Source organism: Pongo pygmaeus, chromosome 6 (assembly GCF_028885625.2).
Source record: "Pongo pygmaeus isolate AG05252 chromosome 6, NHGRI_mPonPyg2-v2.0_pri, whole genome shotgun sequence".
NCBI classification, from domain to species: Eukaryota; Metazoa; Chordata; class Mammalia; order Primates; family Hominidae; genus Pongo; species Pongo pygmaeus.
In genome coordinates, this window is record NC_072379.2 from 1,937,643 (window position 1) to 1,960,460 (window position 22,818).

General features: G+C 56.0%; 1 protein-coding gene across 15 annotated transcripts in view; it reads right to left on the reverse strand.

The window, feature by feature from the left end:
* The window catches only part of MAD1L1 (mitotic arrest deficient 1 like 1), a 413,243-nt gene that overhangs the window by 95,552 nt on the left and 294,873 nt on the right, over nt 1–22,818 (reverse strand). The window lies entirely within an intron of this gene.

Sequence of the window (22,818 nt, forward strand, 5' to 3'; positions counted from 1 at the left end):
TCAATCTGTCTGCTTCTGGCAAGACGAGAGTTTTAAATCTCCTGTCTCTTTTCCCCTTTTGGAGATGTGGCAGTCTATGAAAACCTGCTAATGTAGGCATCGAGGCCTCGGATTCCAGATGTAATGAACTCTTCAGATAGCAGGAGACTCGGGAAGACGACACGGAGCTGCTCCAGTAATTGGAGCAGCCAGAGAGAGGGCTCTGGAAGGAGAGGGGCAAGGAGCAGGGTTCCGGGTGGGGTGGGTGCAGGGAGGACCCCTGAGTGCTGAGGAGCACTCCACCTGGAGGAGGGGCCTGGGGTGGTGTGGGGTGGGGGACCCATCAGGGCAGACGGGCTCTGCGTGAGGAGGAATCCGCAGGTGCACACCCGGCCTGGAGAAGGGAGTGAAGGGAGTGGGAACCGTTGGGGGAGGCTCTCTGAGGCCAAAGGCTTTACCTTCTAGGAGCTGTAGCGGCAGCCAGGCCCCTTGCTCCCCCAGGTCCTGGAGACGGCCCTAGCGTCCTGGGGGTTGGCGTGGGGTCAGCAACCTGGGATCTTGCAGGGCGCTCTGGCTCTAGGGGTGACGGGGAGGGGGAGCCCACGGCTGACACCATGAGGGTTTGATGATTTACAGCTGTTATGGGGGGAGGGAGAAGAGCCCCCAGTGGCCTCTCCCCCAGGACAAAGCTGAAGCTGAGAGGGAAGCAGCTGGTCAAGGACACAGCGGAGCCGCTGGGGCTGCAATGCAGGCCGTCCACATTCCGTGGGGAGTGGCGGGGAGGCTCCCTGGCTGCCTCCACCATACAGACTTCACCCCTATGGGAAGAATTCTGCAGGAAACGCCACAGACTCAGTCACGCACCCTCACAGTTCCTCCTGGGCCCTGCTTGGAGCTCTAGGTGGCCACGCTGGAGGGGGAACGCGCCATGTCCTACTGGACACCACACGGCGGGAGGAGAGGGTAGACGTGCTCCCAGGGCGGCGTGGGCAGGTCTCCCCCACAGCACGCCTGTGCACCTCTCCCGCAAGCCCAGGTACCGCATCCAGGGCCCAGGCCCGACCCCACAATGGGGGACATACTCTCCACTCTGCCACACGGCCTCACTGGCTCTTCCCAGCCTGCGCCTGGCCAGTGCTGGCCTGGAGGCCTCAGGACCTGGGAGTCGGAAGGAGGAGTTGGCGCTGTGATGGGTGGCAGGAGACGAGACAGGCATCAGGAAGCGGTGGCTATGCCTGGGCCCAGGACCGCACATGGAAAGGGACCCTACAGATGTGTCCAGGGCAGGGATGGTGAGACGGTGGACGTTCCTGCATTATCCTGGTGGCCCGCTACAATCACGCGGGTCTTCACACGTCGGAAAGGGAGGCAGGAACGTTGGCTAGAGATCCGAAGATGTGCGCTCCGGCTCTGAGGGTGGAGGAAAGGCCGTGTGCCAAGGCACGTGGGTGCCTCTGGGAGCCAGAAAAGGCCGGATGTGGATTCTTCCCAGAGCCTCCGAAACGAACCGGCCCTGATGGCCCCTGGCCTTTAGCCCAGGGAAACGTGTGACTTCCAGAACCTGAGATCACATCATGTTGAGTTTTTGGTTTGTTTGAGACAAGGTCTCACTATGTTGCCCAGGGTAGAGAACAGTGGTGTGATCACAGCTCACTGTAGCCTTGACCTCCCAGGCCCAAGCCATTGTCCTGCCTCAGCCTCCAGAGTAGCTGGGATTACAGGCAGGTGCTACCACACCAGGCTAATTTTTTTTTTTTTTTTTTTTTTTTAGAAATAGGGTCTTGCTATGCTGCCCAGGCTGGTCTCAAACTGAGCCTCGGGCAATCCCCTGCACCTGGGCCTCCCAAAGCGTTGGGATGACAGGCGTGAGTGCCACACCAGCCCTGCTGTGTTGAGTAACTCAGTCAGTGCTGGTTTGCCATTGCAGCAACAGGAGCCTCATGCGGCAGCATCTAAGGATAGTGTGGGCCTCCGGTTTTCCAGAGATGAGCCCTCCCTGCTGGGCCACAGAGCAGCAGGAACTGGGGTCTCACTGGGAGCAACCCTGGTGCCAGGGTCCTCAGAAACACTGCTCAGCTATTCATTCACTCAGCAGGTACGTGTGGAGAGGTGCCGGGTGCCTGGCATCACCCCAGGCCCTGAGGACACAGTATGTATGGAGAGACTAACCCCCTGCCCTAACGGATGTTGCTTTTCAACTAGGGAGACAGATAAAAAGTAAACTAAGTGCAACAGTAGCACCTCAGGGCAGAAGTGCTACAGAGAACCGCAGCAGGGAGGGACGGGGAGCTGGGAGGGGGAGGGCTGCGGTCTGAAAAGGCATCCTGGCAGCACCTCGCTGGGAAGGAGACCTGGGGCAGACTTAGGAGAAAAGCCACGCGCTTCCCGGGACAGAAAGCTGCAGGGCCAGGGGACGGCGCAGGCAGAGGTGCTGAGGACGGTCAGGGGCAGCGAGGAACGCCACAGCAGGCCAACGCGGGGCGTACGTGGAGTGGTCTTCCACGGCGGGCTGGAGGACGCACGCTGCCTGCCTCCAAGTCTCACAGTCAAGGAAGGACCGATGGTCGGCTGCGTGGGACTGCTGCGGGGACAAGCAAATGTGTCACCGGCACAGAAGACAGCCAGGACGAAATGTTCAGCGTTGAGTGCTTTTCAAAAAACAAGTAAAAGCAACTCCACAGGGAAAGAAAAGTCTTTTCAGCTAGCGGGGCCAGAACGACCCAACGTTCACACGGAGACAGTGAGATGTGGACCTCTCCTCACGCCACGCACAGAACCAGCAGGATAAGGGGCTTAGTCTAAGGGCGACTGCAACACTGGGGTCAGCAGGGAATTCTCGGGACAAAGCACTACCACCATCACTACCACAGGAAAAAGTGATTCATTACACTTCATCAAGATTTAAAAGTGCTTATCAAAAGAAAGCATTGAGAAAATGATGAGAAGACAATCCAGTCGAAAATGTCAGGGATTTAAGCAGGTATTTTGCAGAAGATGACCTAGGAGGGGCTAACAAGCCAAGTCGGTGCCCACCATCCTCACCTGTGAGGAAGTGCAGGCATCCCCACACACTCCGCACCCACCAGCGGGCCATGGCCAGAAAAACAAGACGCCGCCAATGCTGGGAGGGTGTGGGGCCCCAGGAGCCTCACGTGGGACATGCCGACGGGTGAGGCCGCCTCGGAAACCGTAAGGCAGCTCCTCTCAGAACCTGGCAGCTCCTCTCCTCCCTAGAACCTGGAAATTCCCCTCCCGCCCAGAGAAATGAAAACCGTATCCACACAAAGACCTGTACCCAAACGTCCACAACGTCCACAGCATGATTCACGACAGCCAAAAAGTGGAACCACCCAGACGTCCCTCAGCTGAGGAATGGATGAGGGAAATGTGGTCCGTCTGTGCTAGGCAGCATGCTGGGCAGTACAGAGAGAGGAGCAAGACACACGTCATGGCACGAGACGGGGACAGCACGCTGGGCGGTAGAGAGAGAGGAGCAAGACACACGTCATGACACGAGGCGGGGACAGCACGCTGGGCGGTAGAGAGAGAGGAGCAAGACACACGTCATGGCATGAGGCAGGGACAGCACGTTGGCCGGTAGAGAGCGAGGAGCAAGACACGCGCCACGGCACAAGGCATGGCGGGGGAGGCCAGGAGACACACCCGGCAGAGAGTGAGCCCTCAAGGAAGGGACTCGACTTAGACAGCCCCTCGGACCACGCATACCATCCAGGCCCTGTGGGGGAGTCAGCAGCCGCCCAGGCCAGGCCCGGGGGATGGTCACTGGCGGGGAGATGAATTCGCGTCCACGCCCTGCGCTGTGGGTGTCTTGTTGCCTCCCTGCAGCTCCCCTCCCTCACGCGTAGAAAGGACAGTAGTCCCGATCCCACGGTGGGGGCCAGGCTGGGCTCCCAGGAACTCCACTGCATGAACAGCCCGGGCACCCCCATTTGCCTACCAGGCACGACCCTGGCGCATCTCCTGAGCCAGCGAGAACCGAGGCTGGGGCTGGTGGAGGACACGGCTTCTCCGGTGTCCTACAGTCATCACAGCATCTTGTGACAGGAATGTCCTCCACTCCCCACTGCAGTTTTCCTCCTGCTTTTCCAGGACAAGGATGCCCACAGCTCGAGGTTGGTTCCCCTCCCTGGACCAGGCACCCAGTTCCCTCCATCCATGTGCCCCAGGGCCAGGCGTCCAGGGAATGCTCAGAACACACGCAGACAGAACAGCATGGGCTTGGCGCTGGGGTTCAGCGAGGGAGCCGCGGCATGGAGCCACCCGTCCTGCACCACCAGCACATGGGCCTCCCGCTCGGCTGCCCAGCTAGCATGCAGACCACCCACCCCTGCCCACATGGGCTGTGCTCACAGGAGCCTCATGACAGCCTGGGACAGGAGGGGCCACACCCCCAACCAGAGATAAGGACATAGGGGCTGAGACAGGGCTGGGTGCCCACCCCGGGTGAAGGGCGCACCTCCCCTCCAGACAGCCAGAGCTCCCAGCGGCACCGCCCCTCTCCGCCCTCAGCACCGCCTGGCCGGGGCTCAGGGGAAGCGCCTGTTGGGCACTGAAGAGCTCCCACTTCAATCAGGTTTAAATGCAACTGTGAAGAAATCCCTAATTGGGTACTTGGCTTGAGTTACCAGCAAAGTTTAGAGACATGCCAGAAAGAAAGAGGAGAGAAGAAGGGTGTCGCGGCGACGGAGCTGCTTGCTACGGCTGGGGACCATAGCAAGAGCAAGAGGGCTCCTCAGCAGTCCTTGTGGCCGGCACATGCTGCCCGGGCGTGTGGCCGTGCACAGCCAGGACACGGAAGGCATCCTGGGCACTTCTGCCAGACACAGCAGGAAGGGTGGGGCCACCTGGCTGTGCCAGGAACACTCTTACCCATCTCCGGTTCCCCAGGAAGACAAAGCCCCCAGAGCAGCGGAGAGAAGGGCTGACGGGGACGGAGGGTGGCCCTGACTCTGTTGTATCAGGCCCCACCCTGTGGTTCAGCTTTCAGCCCAGAGCCCAGCAGACTAGATGTGGGGCTGGGGAGGGGCCCAAGAAGCGCTGTATCCCTACAACCTGAATTGTGGGCCCACATATCACACCCCACCTCGCAGACCAGCACCTCTGCCCAGTCCACAGCCAGCGCCCGGCTCAGCCTGCCCCGGACCATGCTCCACTCTGCAGCCAGGCCACCTTCCAAATTGAGAGAATGCCTCTGCGGCTCTGTATGACCCTCAGGATGGAGCCCAGAAGCCCCATGGTGGCCCAGTGGGGACCGCCCCAGTCTGGTCTCTGTCCCCGCTGCAGTGAGGCCCACCTGTGTCCTGGCCCTGGGACCCCAGCCCCAGCGCAGTCCCCTCCCCACACCTCTGCTGACTTCTTACTGGTGCTGCAGAACCTAGTTCTGGGAGCGTCTGTCTGAATCCTCCCTCGGCTCCGTCTTGGGGCCCCCGAGCATGTTTCCAACACACAACCACAGTCACGCCACTGGGGATGGTGCTTCAGCCCTTCGCACTGCCCGGGAGCTCCGAGGCCCAGGCCGGGCCCAGGGCATGGGGGGCGCCCAGTCCAGGGAGAATCTGTTTGCAGGCAGCCAGGCGGGTGTGCCCGGCACAGCGGGTGGTACCCTTCCTCTGCCCCGCTCACCTGCAAACCCTGTGATTAAATCCCATGATTCCTTTACAACTCTAATTACACACCTAATTAATGGTGCTGGCCTTTATTACCCGACACCAAGACCAAAAAACAGCGTGGAGAGAAGGACCTAGGGCGTGGTAACTGGAGCGCCAGCCAGCGTTCAGCAAAGCCACTGTGCTCTGAGGCCACTGCCCCACCTGGACTGCACTTGCACCCACCTGAGGAGATCACAGCTCCCGGCCCCAGGGTGACTGGTGCTGTGGCTACTCCTGGCTCCAGCTCCCCTCCCCTCCCCTCTCTACAGGGCGCCTCTGAGCGCACAGGGTGAGAGCACGTGGCAGGGCAGGGGCACTGATCCTTCCAACACCCGTCCTGTCTCTGGGTCACCCGAGGCTCTGGCGGCTCTTGCCAGCAGGGCAGTTCCCTCAGGCCCAGGCTGCCGTGATCCAGCCCCTCCCCAGCAAGGACAGGGACCTCCTCCTATCGTTCAGTCCCAGGAGTCTGCAGAGATCATCCGCCTGTCATGCTCACCCTCGGTGCGGGGACAGACGCTCACAACTGCCCCAGGACGTGGGCCGGTGGTCCTGTTTCTCAGATGGGGAAGCTAAGATGCAGAGAGAAAAGGGTCCACCCAGATCCCCAACTGTTATGGCGTGGAGCAGGACTTCCATCCAAGCCTTCTGACTTCAGGTTCCCAGGCCGTCCAACACGGCTGCCCCGGCCTCAGATGCCCACACGGTGTGTTGGAGCCAGGAACACCCGCGGCCTGCAAGTTCTCCTCTGCCTTCTCTCCCTGACCTGGTGCAGGAGGTCCAGGTGCCTGGCATTGAAGGCAGAAGTGTGAAGCCAAGCCTGCCGTCCTCGCTGGGGACCTACCACACAAAGGGAGGACCGCACTGGGGAATGGGCTCATTGGGAGCCACTTTTGTTTCTCTGCCCACGAGCCTGGCTCAGCTTCTACCAAATGGGCTCCCGCACAGGCCCAGAGGCCAATGGGCTCAGGCCACAGCCGTCATCGTCGCCATCACCATCATGCTGAGCACACATCATGGGCCAGCGGCTCCTATGCTATAAACACACCCTCCACAATGACCGAGACTGGAGGGAGCCACATATCAGAGCTGAGACAGCTGAACCCAAGGTCACACGGCTGCTGGTGCAGAGCTGGGACCACGGCCCAAGTCCAGAACAGCTGACAGTGTGTGGCAGCCCCTCCTCCACCAGCTCAGGAGCAACTTTGCTTTGGAACTGAAATTTAACTTTGATCAACAAAAAGAAACCGCAGATGACTCTGGGGAGGGAGCTGAAGTTGCAAAGTGCCCGGGGGTGGGAGGGTGGAGTCAGCCATACTCACACCCCTCCTCCAGTCCACCCAACGCTGATAGAGGGCCAGTGCCAACAGCTCCAGTGACATGGAGGTCTCCAGGAGGGCGCACAGCAGGGCTGCAGCAGCGTTAGGAGACAGCAGCCCCCAGAGTCAGAAGCAGGGGGGTGTGTGGGCCCAGCCTCCCTGTCCTTCCCCAGGACATGAGCGCTCCTGGATCCCCGGCTTGCCCCCAACCCTGCAGCTCTTGGGACTTGCCTGTCATTGCGTGAGCCAACTCCCTGTAACAAGCATCTCCGTGTGCGTGCGTGCGTGCGTGTGCATGTGTGTGTGTACACACATTCTACAAGTTCTGTGTTTCGGGAGAACCCTGCCCAGTAAGCTCGACCGGGGCTGTGTTGTCTGCAGATGGAGCAGTGACAATGTGTGGGAGGAGCAGGGGCAGAGAAAGTCAGGGACACTGGGCCGCCGCGGCAGCCTCACACTGGGTTGTGGACCCAGGGATTCCTCAGAGGCACCAAAGGAAGTGGTTAAAACAGGAAGACCCGCTGCACGTTCTCACCCATGGGAGCGGGGGGAACCCATCGCATGGAATGGGGGGAGAAGGAGGGTGCAGGTGTGGGGTGGGCGGGGATGAAGGGAGGTGGGTCAGTGGGTACAGACACACAGCCAGACGGAAGGAGTAAGACCTCACGTTTCACAGCCGAGTGGGGGCGGACTACAGTCAGCCATGTGTGCTGTCTACTTCAAAACAGTGAGAAGAGAGGACAGGAGGTCTTCCCAACACTTAGAAATGACCAGTCCACGAGGTGACAGATACCCCAAATACCCCTGTGTGGCCACTGCCCATCCTGGGCATGTAAGACAGCATCACCCACACCCCGTAACAATGCACGAACACTGTGTATCCATTAAAAACTGACAGCAAAAAACCCTTCATTGACTGAATTTCAAAAAAAATCTTCATTGACTGAATAAAAGATTCACGGGACATCCGGTCCAGACAGAAAACGGTGCAGACTCACGTTCCCTGCTCCTCCTGCGAAGCTCGGCTCTGAGCCCTGGAGACGACGCGACAGGCAACCCAAAGAGAGGGTGGGGACGTGGGGAGAGGGTGGGGATGTGGGGAGAGGGCGGAGAGGTGGCCTGGAGCCAGCAGCGGGGACTCAGGACCCCCGCCCAGCAGATGGCAGCCCAGATGGCACACTCCCGCCTGGACCAGAGCCTGCAAAGGGAACCCTGGCACGCTGCGTGTCTGAGACGTGGTCTCGGTGAGGGAGGTGGCCCTGAGGTGCCCTTCCCTGCTCAGACACAGATGCTGGAAAGCTGAAGATTCTTCTACTAGATTAACCTGTAACTTCACTGTAATTTCAGTAAAAAATAAAACCTTGATGCCTTTTTTTTGAACTTGACTAATTCTTTTTTTTTTTTTTCTTTTTGGAGACAGGGTCTTGCTCTGTTGCCCAGGCTGGAGTGCAATGGTGTGATTTTGGCTTACTGCAACCTCCATCCCCCAGGTTCAAGCGATTCTCCCACCTCAGCATCTATAGTACCTGTAGCTGGGACTACAGACACCCTCCCGCCACGCCCGGCGTTTTGTGTTTTTAGTAGAGACAGGGTTTCATCATGTTGGCCAGGCTGGTCTAGAACTCCTGGCCTCAGGTGATCCACCCGCCTCAGCCTCAGTGCTGGGATTACAGGCATGAGCCACTGCGCCCGGCCGTGACAAAGTAATTCTAAAATTAACTTAGAATAATAAACAGGTAAGAAAACCTTTAAGTCAAAAAATAAAAGATAAACGAAATTAAAAAAAAAAAAAGATCTGAACACAGACCCAATTTTGCATAAGTTTTAATAAAGATGAAGGTATAAATCTACGGGGAAGGAAGGGTTCTGTGATAAATGGCCTTAGGGCAATTGTTTAGTGATCTGGAAAAAAAATCAATTTAGATCCCGACCTCATACCATACACCAAAATAAGTGTCAAGTAGATTAAATCTTTAAATATAAAAATAAGCTCAAAGAGCCCAGAAAAAAATAGAATTATTTATCAAATCACTAAAGTACTTACTAAGCTTAAAAGCAACGGAATTAACAGATGAGAGCAGACAAGGGGTTCAGGTTCTGGGAAAGATGAAGAAACCAATCAGCCCTGTCTCTCCCTGAGGCAGCTCTCACCATGGAGGGAGTGCAGCCAGCAGCCGACTACAGACCCAGAGAGCCACAGGCTGCAGGCGGGCTGAGGTCGGAACCCAGAACCGCTAGCGTCACCAGCCCAGTGGCAAGCGCCCTGCTTCCAGCTGCGAGAGACGTGCAGCTGGACCTGGCCGCGCTGTGTCTTTACTGCGCTGCATCCCATGAGCAGAGTCTGCATTCACGCAGACCTCCCACGCCTCGCCTCAGCAGCTTGCCATTGTCGGCATGCTGTGGTGTTAGTGATGCCTGCAGATTTCATCTTCAGAAGGGTGAAAAGAAATGGCATGTTTTTAATTTCGGTTTCCACATGTGAGCTGCTATTGTGTAATATTTACAGAACTACACAGACACACGGACATATTTCTCATAAAGTGAGCTCAGCAAGGTTGCGGGATACAAGAGCCACACACAGAAATCTCTGGTGAACTCACTCGACTCGTTTTTATCTTGTGATTTTCAACATAATCACACCACCTGTGAAGAGGAACAGGGTCGGTCCTGCCTTTCCAGTCCGCGTGCCTTTGACCTCCTCACCCTGCTGCCCATCTGGGGCTCTGGGACATGGACCAAGGCAGTGAGAGGGAAGGCCTCTGCCTGACTCGGTGTTTCCCAGTCCCTCACCAGCCAGGTCTGCGGTGAGCTGCACGGTTTCTGCAGATGCTCTTTGGCAAGCTTGGGGGTTCTCGGCTTCTCCTGGTTTGCCGAGTTTCCCCATGAACGTGTGTTGGGCCTCACTGAATGCATTTGTGCATCCGTTGGTTTGGCCATGTAATTTTTCCTTTTGGCACGCTGACGTGATGGATTGCACCAGCTGATGCTCAACACCAACCCAGCCTTGCGCTCTCAGAAAACAGAAAATAGCCCCTCAGTGTTCTTCAGTTTTGCCACTGGTTTTGAAGTTGGGGTAAATGCTTGCTTCACGGAGTGAGTCGGGAAGTGCTCCCTCTTCTGTTTTCTTGGAGAGTTTTGGCGAATTGGTGTCAAGTTTTCTTTAAGTGTTTGGTAGAATTCACCAGAAAACCATCTGGGCCTGGAGATATCCTTTTTTGGAAGCTTTTTGATTGTGGATTCAGTTATTTAATGGTTCTAGGATAATGAGACGATCTATTTCATACTGTGTGAGTTCTGCAGTCTGTGGGTGAAGCTTGCTGGAGTTTTCTGTCACTGGTTGGGTGTTTGCCCTGGTGCTACCCAGTCTGGACTTGGGGACCCCTAAAACCTGGGAGTGAGCAGGAGACGCACACAGTTTGTCAAGAGAAGCCTGAGAGGCAGTGGGGGAAATTCTGTCTGTCTCCATCCTCTTCTACCCTGGCACCCGGGCAATCCTGCACTCTTCGGCCCTGCACCCGGGCAATCCCGCACTCTTCAGCCCTGCACCCGGGCAATCCCGCGCTCTTCCGCCCTGGCACCCAGGAAATCCCGCGCTCTTCCGCCCTGGCACCCGGGCAACCCGCGCTCTTCCACCCTGCACCCGGGCAATCCCGCATTCTTGCACCCTGCGCCCGGGCAATCCCGTGTTCTTCTGCCCTGGCACCCGGGCAGTCCCCTCGCTCTTCCGCCCTGCACCCGGGCAATCCCACGTTCTTCCGCCCTGGCACCCGGGCAACCCCACGCTCTTCCACCCTGGCACCTGAACAATCCTGCGCTCTTCCACCCTGCACCCGGGCAATCCTGCAGAGGTACAGCCACAGCTGGATAGACGCCTAGAGCCCTAGAGTGGGCCCCTCCATCTGGACAGGGTGCGTGGGGCATGTCCTGCCCTGTTCCAATGCTATGGCTGGCGTTGGCCGTGAAGCCGGCTGTGGCCATGGGACTGACTGCACAGCACAGTGGGCAAGCCTTGCCTGGCTCTGTGGCCAGAGGGCAGTGAAGGGAGCTCTGGGTCACCTGGGAAGTGCTGGGTGCTCAGAGTGGCTCTGGAAGGTGCTCTCTAAGCTGGGCATGGGGTTCTGACCCTAATCAGCACCCCACAGGTGTAATAGTTGGACTCTGGGCTAGACCACACCAGGACCCAGCCAGGACTGTGGAGGACACAAGGTTCAATGGCCTGGGAAACTCGGCAAAGACCCTGAAATGGATCTGCCATCAGGAAATGCTGAAACCAACAGAAATTTACATTCTCCACAGAACTTAAGAAAGACCTAGAATCTCAGGATATTCAAAGCATACAGAATGCAATCTAAAATTAAGCAGCATGAAAAGAACTGGGAAAACAGAAAGCTGCCAGGAAAAACACGACCAACAGGCGCCAAGCCCAAGATGACGGAGATGCTGGAATTATCGAGTGAGACTTTAAAGACACTCCAAGAAGCAAGTGATTGGAAAACATAGACTTAACTTTTCACAGTATCTTAGAGATGATGCCGTGCCACTAAGCTCGGTGCAGAAAGCACATCACCGCAGGAGTCCCTCTCGCGGCACGGTGGCAGGCATTACACCCACACACGCTGGAACCCAGCAGACAATGCGGGCACATGAATTCCTTCCCATCCTTTAACTTAAAACACCATCACACTTGGAGCATCTGAAAGCCTCTCTCGTCTACACGGAGGGGAAAGGGGAGATTCTCTGAGTGACTGCAGGTTGCTCATCAGAAACCACAGAAGCCAGAAGATGGGGAAACAGCGTTGATTTTTAAAGTGCTAGGAGACAAGAACCATTCTCCCAGAACCCCGTATCCAGCAATGGTATCCTTCAGTAACGAGGTGGGGTGAGGACACTGCTGGGCGAGCAAACGCTGAGAGAACCTACTGTAAAGAAATCCCGAAGTCAGTCCTGCCAAACCAGAAATGATCCCAGGGGAACCCGGGAACGTCAGGAAAGAAGGAAGAGCATTTTTTTAATCCAAGCAAAACCACAAACTACTTTTTGCCCCTTATGTTTTTTAAAATACGCATGACAGTTAAGAGCAAGAATTGTAATATTTCTTGGTGGGGTTTTCAACATATAGAGAGTAAGTACGTATGACTACTACAACATAAAGGGAGGCAGGGAGAAGCCCACCTATGTCGTGGTGAGATCCTGATGTTTCCACCTGAAGTGATAAAATATTAATTATAAGTACACTGTGAAATGTTAAGCTTGCACATTGTAATCCACAGAAAAATCACTTTAAAAGTATACAAATAGATATAATAAAGACATAGATACATCAAAATGGAGTACTAAAAAAGGCCAAATAACCTGAAATAGGAAAGAAACAACGGGAATAAAAAATGGAGGACAAACAGAAAACTAATCATAAAATGGACCTAAATCCAAATGCATAAAAAATTACACTAACTATAAATGGCCAAAACACATCTATTAATCGGCAGAACACACATACCTATCAGGTGCACATGGCACATTTTGAGGTTGCTATCAAATTATCAGCTACCAAATAAACTTTAAATTGGAAAGAAAGTGAATCGTAGAAAGTATGTTCCCTCAACATGATGAAATCAAACAAACCAGGAACAGAAATTACCCAGAAAATCAGGGAAAGACACTTTGAAATTAAAAAGCATCCTTTTAAATCTGTATGGATCACAGCAGGCATCTCAGTCTATCTGCGGTGCTATCACAGAATACCTGAGACTAATTTATAACGACCCGAAGTTTATAGGCTCACAGTTCTCGAGGCTGGCAAGCCCGAGATCAAGGCACCAGCTTCTGGCAAGGGCTTTCCTGAGGCGCCATCACATGGTGGAACGCAGGAGGGAGATACAGAGAGCCAACTAACGGAAGCCCCTTTCATAACAGCACGAATCCATTCACCAAGGTGGAGCCCACGTGACCTCAACACCCCCCAGGAGGCCCCACCTCCCAACACCATCACGCTGGGACGAAGCTGCCAACACGTGGACTTTGGAGGCCACGTTCAAACTATGGTACATCTTAATGGAAATTTAAAAATGTTTTGAACTGAACATACATAAAAATACAACATATCAAAATGTGTGAAATGCAGCTAATGCAGCACTCAGATGCAAATTTCTAACACGGAACGCTCATGCTGGAAAACAGAAAAGATCTCAAATATGCAATCTAATCTTCCATCTGAAGAGGCCAGAAAAAAAAGAGAGCAAACTAAAACTAAAGCAGGCAGAAGGAAGGAAACACAGAACTACAACAGCAAAAATATCAATGAAACCAAAAGCTAGGTCTCTAAGAAGATCAGTGAAATTTATACATCTCCAGAAAGGCTAACAGACAAAAAAAGAAAAAAGAAAAAAAAGACATAAACTACCAGTATCAGGAAGGAAGGAGGGAGTACTGCTACGAACCCAGCGGGCATGAGAAAATCAGCGAGGCAAGAGCACAGACAATTCACTGCTCATACATTTGACCACTTAGATATAATGAACCAGTTCCTCACAATAAAAAAACCCCAAAACCTACACTCTACCAACATTCAGCTGAGATGAAAGAACTCACTCTTCCTGTAACGATTAGAACCTGCCACAACCACAATCCCTAGGCCCAGATGGTTTCACCAGCAAATTCTACAGAACATTTAAAGAAGTAACACCAATTCTACATAATCTCCTCTAGGACATAAAAGGGAGAACACTTTCCAATTCACTTCATTCATTACGTCTATACCACAACCAGACAAGGGCAGTACAAGAAAGCTACAGACCAATATGAACACAGACGCGAAGATTACTAATGATGTCAGCAAGATGAACTCAGCAACATGTAAAAATACTATGCCATAACCAAGGGGGGTTTATTCCAGGAATGCAGAGTTGGTTCAACGTTGGAAACTTCCCAAAAAAACCACAATGGCACACTGTCAACCACACTAACGGTATAAGGGAGAAAAAACATATGATCCCATCAATTGATGCAGGAAAAGCATCTGACAGACGCCAACATCCTACATGATAAACACTCTCAGCAAACTAAGAATAGAAAGAGCGTTTTCAGCTTGATAAGGAAAAACCACAAATAAACTGCAGCTAGCAGCACGCCTCATAGAGGAGGATGGACTGCTCTCCCCCCGAGGTGAGGAGAAAGGCCAGGATCTCCGTTCCCCCATCTCCCACTCAGCACTGTACTAAGGTCCTAGACGGGGCAATACAGCAAGAAAACGAAATAGAAGACATATAGATCTTAACAAAATAAGCAAAACTGTCCCTATTCACAGATGCTATGACTGCAAAGGATTAGAAAACAAAATCAAAACAGCAACCAACCCAGATCTAAGAAGTGAGTTCAGCAAGGTCATGGGTTACAAAGCCAGCACAAACATCCGTCATACTTCTACACACATGCACTGAACACCTGGGACCCACAAAAACAAGCCTACAAACAATTACATAGCTCCAACACTAACAATAAAACCAACAAAACCATGTGTATTTCTAACAAAAAAGGGGTGGGTGGGTGCAGTGAAAATCACAAAACGTGGATGAAAGAAAATAAGAAGAACGTAAATAAATGGAGAGACATACCGTGTTCATGTATCGGAAGACTCACTGCAACCAAGATGTAGATGCTCCCCAGACTGATCGACAGATTCAGTAATTCCTATTAAAATCTGAGCAGGCGTTTTGCAGGTAAAGACAAGCTGAATCTAAATCTCGTGCATAAAGTGGGGGATAGGGCTGCTGATTTCAAGACTTACTATGAAGCTACAGTAATCAATACAGTGGGGTGTTATTAACAGCAAAGGGACAGACGCTTAGATCAAGGGAACAGAAGAGAAGGTGTAGAAAGAGACCCCCATAACGCATGGCCAACTGGTTTTGGACAAAGGTGCAAACATAATTCAAAGGTGGCAGGACAGTCAGTTCAATAATAATGGCACAATTGGACATCCATATAAAAACAAAAAAGAAAAGTAGCTTGAACTCAAGCTCACACCATGGGCAAAAACTAACTCCAAATGGGTCACAGATTTAAATGTGAACTTAAAACCTTTTAGCAGAAAACAAGAAAAAAATATTTTTGGCCTCGAGTTATGCAGAGAGTTTCTGGATCTGACCCCTATAAAAGAAAAATTGATCATTAGCATGCACCCAAATTAAAAGCATTTGGTCTCAGAAACACACGGTCAGAAAATGAAGAGGCTCGTCACAGGCTGGGAGAAGATATTTATGAGTTATATATTCAACTTGGATTCACCCCAAACTCAATACTAACAATTCAATTAAAAAATAGGCAGCACCAAGCAGCACGTGGGGGACAGCTACTTCTCCAGGCAGTGGAGAGCCACCAGCTCGTGCCCGAGGCCTTGGCAAACGTCACATCACTTCTGTCTCCAGCACTACAGGCGGAGCCCATGACAGAACACCTGCCACACCTGCTGCTGCTCCCCACAACCTGCCGGTCCCTACAGGAGCCCAAGATGGAACACCTGCCATGCTGGACACTGCTCCCTACCACCCGCCAGTCCCTAGAGGAGCCCATGACGGAACTCCTGCCACGCCAGACACTGCTCCCCATGACCTGCCCACCCGCCGGTCCCTAGAGAAGCCCACGACGGAACTCCTGCCACGCCAGACACTGCTCCCCACCACCCGCCGGTCCCTAGAGGAGCCCACGATGGAACTCTTGCCATGCCTGAGACTGTTCCCCACCACCCGCTGGTCCCTAGAGGAGCCCACGACGGAACTCCTGCCACGCCTGAGACTGTTCCCCATGAGCTGCAGGTCCCTAGATGGCAGGACCCAGGCAGAGGATCTCGGCTTGGCACAGGACTGGGCCACACATGGGATGCCAAACAGGCATGGTCCTGCACTTCAGACACCAGCCCTTCTTCTCCAACTCCCACTAACTGCTGAACAGGGCTGAAGCCCCTGCACCCCCATCCCATTTGAACCGCTCAGTTGTCGGCATCGCACAGTGTTTGTACTGAGCAAACAGAGGCGTGGGCAGGTGGCGGCCCTGCCCAGGTGGCATGGGGTGGGGGCATGACGTAAACACAGGCCTGTGCCATGTGAGAGCTGGGCACTGATTTCTGGCCGGGGGAGGGCACAGCTGGCTTGGCACTGCCAGGCCAATGGGCAGCTCTCCATGTGCTTGTCCTGGTGGTCCACAGAGCGGCCATTAGGACACCTCACTGAGGCCACCTCTGGGGCCAGCGCCAGCCAAGCAGGAAGAGTGTGAGTCCTGAGACTGCAGCGGACATGCGCCGATACAGAGAGAAGCTGTGCACAGGACGAAACAGAAAGGCAGTCACTGCTCCCGTCCTCAGCCCAGGCCGGGACACCAAACCAGGCCTCCCCTCGAGGGCACCCTCCTCCCTGGGGCCGAGCAGGTGGGCTCCAGGCAGAGCAACTCTGTGGCCAACCATCTTCCCCTCCCTCCTCCCCTCTTTTCTTCCACCTCCTCCCTTCTCCTCCCTGGTATCTCTTCTCCCTCTTCCTCACTCCTTCATCCTCCCCCTGCCTCCTTCCTCCCCAGAGACACCTCTAGGATCAGCTGTGCCCACACAGGCAGTGACAAATTTGATCACCTTCAATGTGCTGCTCTGATAAGATTATTTTAATATTAATGCATTCCCTAATTAAGCTGCAATCAACAATCTCCCTGGCCCAGCCTGGACGTGGCAAGGGGGCTGAGTGAGGAGCCAGAGCCAGCATGGGAGGCTGGGCTTTGGGGCTCCTATCAGCCAAGGGCCCATGCCGATGGCAGGGGTTGTTTAGTGACTGCCTTGTCAAAGAAACCAGGAAAATCACAAGGGTGTTCCTGCCTGACCTTCTGAGCAGGGACTCAGATCCCCGAGAGCAGGGGCCTCTTTACGTGTTTCTGTGTCCTCTCTGGCCGGAGGTCTGGGGCCCACACCAGAGACAGCTCTTGGGGAAGCCGTGGCAAACACGAAAGGGAGCTCTTGACCCGGCAGCCCCACTGCCACGTCCCCTCACCCCGTCCCCACTGCCACGTCCCCTCGCCCCGTCCCCACTGCCACGTCCCCTCGCCCCGTCCCCCACTGCCACGTCCCCTCGCCCTGTTCCCACTGCCACGTCCCCTCGCCCCGTCCCCACTCACGTCCCCTCGCCCCGTCCCCACTCACGTCCCCTCGCCCCATCCCCCACTGCCACGTCCCCTCGCCCCATCCCCCACTGCCACGTCCCCTCACCATGTCTCCACTGCCACGTCCCCACTGCCACGTCCCCTCAACACGTCTCCACTGCCACGTCCCCTCGCCCCGTCCCCCACTGCCACATCCCCTCGCCCCGTCCCCACTGCTATGTCCCTTCGCCCCATCCCCCTGCCACGTCCGCCCGCCCCATCCCCACCGCCACGTCCCCTCACCCCATCCCACCACCGTGTCCCCTCGCCCACCCCACTGCCACGTGTCCCCTTGCCTCGTCCCACTGTCACATCCCCTCACCTTCTTCCTTGGGGGCCCTGATTCCCCAGAGCAGGAAGAGACATCTGCTGACTGCCGAGATGCCAGGTGACCAGGGTGTGAGGGGACTCCCCTGGGACTGGCTCCCTGGTGGAACACTGGGTGCTGTCTCAGGACACCTGGCTCACCCTTAGCCAGTGACAGGCCTGTCATCTGCAGACCTGCTGGCCTGAAGCCCTCACCACTTACCCTGGTCTCTCTGCTGACCCAGGAGACCCGCCCCCAACCCACGCTCAGGGCCAGCCAGGCCGGGGAGGAACATCCGTCTCTGTCTCGGGCTCACACCTGCCATCCCACCCTTTGCAGGGACTGTGCAGGCAGCCCACCCACGGTCACAGGAGCGAGGGCGCGTCGTGGGGTCCATGTCAAGGGTCTGCCGACACCACGGGAACACCCCCAACTCCTCACCCCACCCACGGTCACAGGAGCGAGGGCGCGTCGTGGGGTCCATGTCAAGGGTCTGCCGACACCACGGGAACACCCCCAACTCCTCACCCCACCCACGGTCACAGGAGCGAGGGCGCGTCGTGGGGTCCATGTCAAGGGTCTGCTGACACTGCGGGCACACCCCTGCTCCTCATCTGGAGAACGGGGAGTGGACAGCCCTCTCTGGCAGCGAGCAGTGTGACCTGGACTTTTCTAACTTTAGATTTACACGCACATGAGTTAAGAGCCCAGGAATTCTGTGAGGTGTGTCAGGGAACAGCGGTCTCCATACTTCTCGTTTCCTTCCTTTCTCTCCAGAGTCCACCATGTTCACCTCTCAGCCGATCATGTCGGTATTAACTGCATTTCTCTGGAATACACGTTCTGTGGCTCCTTCTAGACTTGAGAGCTCGGACATCCTGCTGACTTCCCAAGAGACAGCGAGGCTTCAGCTCTCCCTCCCTCCCGGTCCCCCGTCTTAATATGAGGCTCAGGGCTGTGTTCAGATCAGGCCTCAGCTCCCTTACAACTGTGTGAAGATGCTCAGGGCCAGCTCAGAATGCACGGACACTGCTGCTTCTCATGCAGCTCTGCTGTCCCCAGAGCCAATGATCGTCCTGCTTCCCACGCACTCAACTTTTTAGGTGCTCGTGGCTCCTGTCAGCCGTCCCTCTTTGCCAGCTGTCTACGCAGGTGCTTCCCAGTCTTTTTGTGCGGGGCGGCAAACCTAAAACCTGAGAAATGTGTGTGGCACGCAGGGAAGGAGGAGGCTGCCAAAGAGCAACCCAGGGACCCGGGGACCAACGTCCATGGCAGCCCAAGCCTGGCACACACATGTGGAAAGCTCCGGTCCGCATCATGACACCCAATGCACCAGTTTCTGTCCTAGAACCTCTGGTGAGTGCCAGTCCCCGCTAGAGGCTGCCCAGGCCAGGGGCTTACTTCTCTGCTCTATATCCCAGAACCTCTGGCCTGTTCTGGCCCCTGCTGGCTGCTCCCCAGGCCTGAGGCCTCCTTCTCTGCTCCCGCAGCGGAAGCCCCTGTGGTCTGCTCCGCGTGCCACAGCCACGCTCTTTCCTGGTTTACTCCCTCATCCTTCGGGAGCGCATCCTCTGCCAGCTTCCTGAGAGATGGTGCGGGGCAGTCAAGTTTTTAAGGCCTTGAACCCTGCAGATGCCCATACTTCTTCCTTCAGACCTGATGTGGGGCTGGGGGGCTACGAGATCCCGAGATGCAGGTCACTCTGCTAGAAACTCGGAGTTGCTGCTGCTAGGAAACGCTAGATGACTGATCCCGGATCCTTTGACAAGTGACCACTGTGTTTCTTCTCTGAAGTTCTCAGGGTCTTCCTTTCGTCCTGCGTCCTGGGTCTTCACGCTGCTGTGCACTATGTGGGTCTATCCCCATCCACAGACAGCCCAGTCTGAGCCTCTCCTGGGAGGCAGGGAGCTGCCTCCTCCCTTCAGGGAGACGTCCTTGAGGCACTTCTGTATCATCTGCTGTTTTCCCTGTTCCCTCCTTCCGTGTTCCTGTCGTTCAGACGGTGGGCCATGCCTCTAATGTTCTTACCTCTCTTCTCCCGTTTTCCATCTCGTTGTCTTTACTTTCAGACTTTCTCAACGTTATCTTACAAATCTTCTTAGATTTCCATTCACTGTTCCCTACTTTTGCCTTCCCGCTGCTCACTGCTTTCTCTTGGCGTGTGTTAAGCTGCCCTGTTGTTTGGTTGCTGAAGCCCCGTCTTCTCTCTGAGGCGATCCAGGAGACAGTTTTTAGAGGTTTTCTTCGCTGGGACAGTGGGTTCCCTCCCCGCTGACGCTGTGTCTCTCTGCGGTTCGCTGTGCTGTTTTCCCTGCTCGTTTCCTGTCCTTTCCCTTGAGCCGTCTGACAATCCCTGGCTATCAGCTCCTCACTAGGGGAGGGCACTAGGGCCCCAGGGGTACTCCGGGTAGGAGCGTGGAGCCGCCTGCCACGGCTTTCCCCAGGGAGCGATCCATGGGAGCTGTTGAGCTGGGGAACTGTCAACTCCAGGTCCTTCTGGGCTGCTGAGATCCACAGGGAGGTCTTTCCACTGTGGCCTACAGGGTCACACCTGCTGCCCGTGTTCTGCAGGGCACATGGCGGGGGTGTGCGATCCAGGCTCACACCTGCATCTATCAATCCGGGCTCAGTTCAAGCCTGTTGTCCTGACTTGGGCCTGTCCAGGGACCTTACCAGCCCTCTTCAGAGCAGCAGTCCACAAACTCACTGAGCATCTGCGTGGTCTGTAGGGCTGCCTAGCACAGACTGCTGGCCGCCCCCAGGCCTCTGGCTGAGCAAGTCTAAGATGAGACCCGAGAATCCACATTTCTAAGAGGCTCCCAGGGAGGCAGCAGCCGGCCTGGGGACTGCACTTTAAGGATCACTGCTCCAAGAATAAACTGCTGGCTTGTTTTGGAGTTTTCATCTTTCCCGGGGAGCGGCAACTGCCCAGGGCACACAGATGGACAGATGGTCCCGGGGACCTGTCTCTTAATTCAGCATTCAAGCCTCCAGATCCACTGTGCTTCAGTCAGTGGCATGCCTCCCCTAACACCACTTGCAGCCAGTTCCTGGGCCGCGTTGGAGTTTTGAGGTATAACTCAGGTGGGTTCTCAGCTCCACCCGCCGCCGGCTTAGATTCCGGTTTCCTGAGTCTACTCAGTCCTTTCACTGCTCGCCCGCCTGTTCCAGATTCCAAAAGTCTGCCTCTGTATCCTCTCCCTCTGTGGGGTTAGGCCTTACATAAAACAGAGGCCACCACCACTGTGATTTTCAGGGGCATAGACACGAGCTGCATCAGCCACTGGGGCCCGGACGCCTGACCCACCCTCACCTCGTGGCGGCGCCATGGGGCGCAGCCCCACCTATCCCAGGCCTCTGCTCATCCTCCCCTTCCTGCTTCTAGGCCACGCTGGCCCTGACTTCTCCATGGTCAGCTCGGACACACCTCTCCAGACCCCCTGCTCCCAATCAGCCGAGGCCCGGGACACCTGTCACAGCCAGATGCCGACCACCTGCGTGCCTGAGACGCACAGAGACCCAGACAAGAGGTAAACGAACAGATGAGTGATCCCGAGATGTGCAGAGACCCAGACAACAGGTGAACGAACAGATGGGTGAACCTGAGACGCGCAGAGGCTCAGACAACAGGGGAACGAACAGACAGGCGAACCCAAGACGGGCAGAGGCCCAGACAACAGGGGAACGAACAGACGGGCGAACCCGAGACGGGCAGAGACCCAGACAACAGGGGGACAAACAGACGGGCGAACCCGAGACGGGCAGAGACCCAGAGAAGAGGTAGACGAACAGACAGGCGAACCCGAGATGGGCAGAGACCCAGACAAGAGGTGGACGAACAGACGGGCGAACCTGAGACGGGCAGAGACCCAGAGAAGAGGTAGACGAACAGACGGGCGAACCTGAGACGGGCGAACCCGAGACAGGCAGAGACCCAGACAAGAGGTGGACGAACAGACGGGCGAACTCGAGACGGGCAGAGACCCAGACAAGAGGTGGACGAACAGACGGGCGAACCCGAGATGGGCAGAGACCCAGACAACAGGGGAAGGAACAGACGGGCAAACCCGAGATGGGCAGAGATACAGACAACAGGGAAACAAACAGACAAGCGAATGGGTGCACAGCCAAGGCACAGGCCCGTGACAGCAGGGACGGAAGGCCCCTTCCCAAATCCTCTCCCAGGGTACAGAGCCACCTAAAAATATGGCTCCGAGTCTGCATGCTCAGCTCTGAAACTTGCCAATAACACCTGCAGAATGCAGGGCGGAGAGGCAGCCACGGCTGGACCAGAAGCGGGGCTGGGGACATGGGGGCTCAGGCCCTCACAGCCACAGTGGAGACCGGGAGCAGCCTTTGTGCGGGTGGGGACCTGGAAAGGAGCCCCCGACTGCCATCGGCTCACCCCTCGATCTGGCAACACAGGCCCCCCCTTCTGGCTCTTGTCCTCCAACCCCACCGTGCTACTCCAGGAGGGCAGACCACCCACTAGCCAGCCACCAAGCCCCTACCTGCCGGCGGGGCGCGCCCAGACTCAGGGCAGTCTTGGCTTATGGGGGTGGGGCACAAGAGGGAGGGAAGACCCCACCTAAGACCCTCCCCACAAAGGAGCGGGGCAGAGGACAATCACTCCTGATACATCAGCCTGGGTGCTGGGCTGCAGGCAGGGGACAAGTGACTGCCACACAACCTCTGCACCTGCACGCTCACGGGGAATGCTTTCCCACAGTACAGGGCGCGATGGCAAGTGGGTGGGAAGAAACAGAAGACGGTGTCATCGGATGAAAAGCGAGTCTGAAATCAACTGGAGATGCCAAAGGCCAGAAAGCAGCAGCCTCCAGGCCCCACCACAGATGACCTTGCAGACACCCACAAGGGAGGGGCTGATGGGCGGGTGGCTCAGACTCCGGTGATGCTGCAGATAACCCCCAAGGGAGGGGGCTGGCGGCTGGGTGGCTCAGACACGGGAGCAAGAGGACGCCAGGTCACGCTCCAGGCTGCTGCTAAGGGCTGGACAGGGAACCCTCCCCCAGGTCCCCGCAGAACCAGGATCATGGGGCAGTGCCCAGCTCCCTCCAACAGCAGAGAGCAACACAGGGGGCAGGGGTCTCCTGAGCCCCACAGCCTCCCTGGGGGTGCAGACTGCATGGTGACTCTGGGCTCCCAGCCCTGCTCCTTCAGGGGCACTCCGCAGAGTGGGCACAGCCCCGGCAGCACCCTCCGAGGCTTGGTGTGGGCAGACCCCAGCACCACCTCACCACATCAGGGGATAGGCTGGCGTTCCAAAGGCTGTGGGCCTCACGTAGACCTGGAGGGTGCGGGCAGGCCCCGCTGGCCCACGTGGAGGCCTCATTCTTCCCTGGGGCGCCACAGG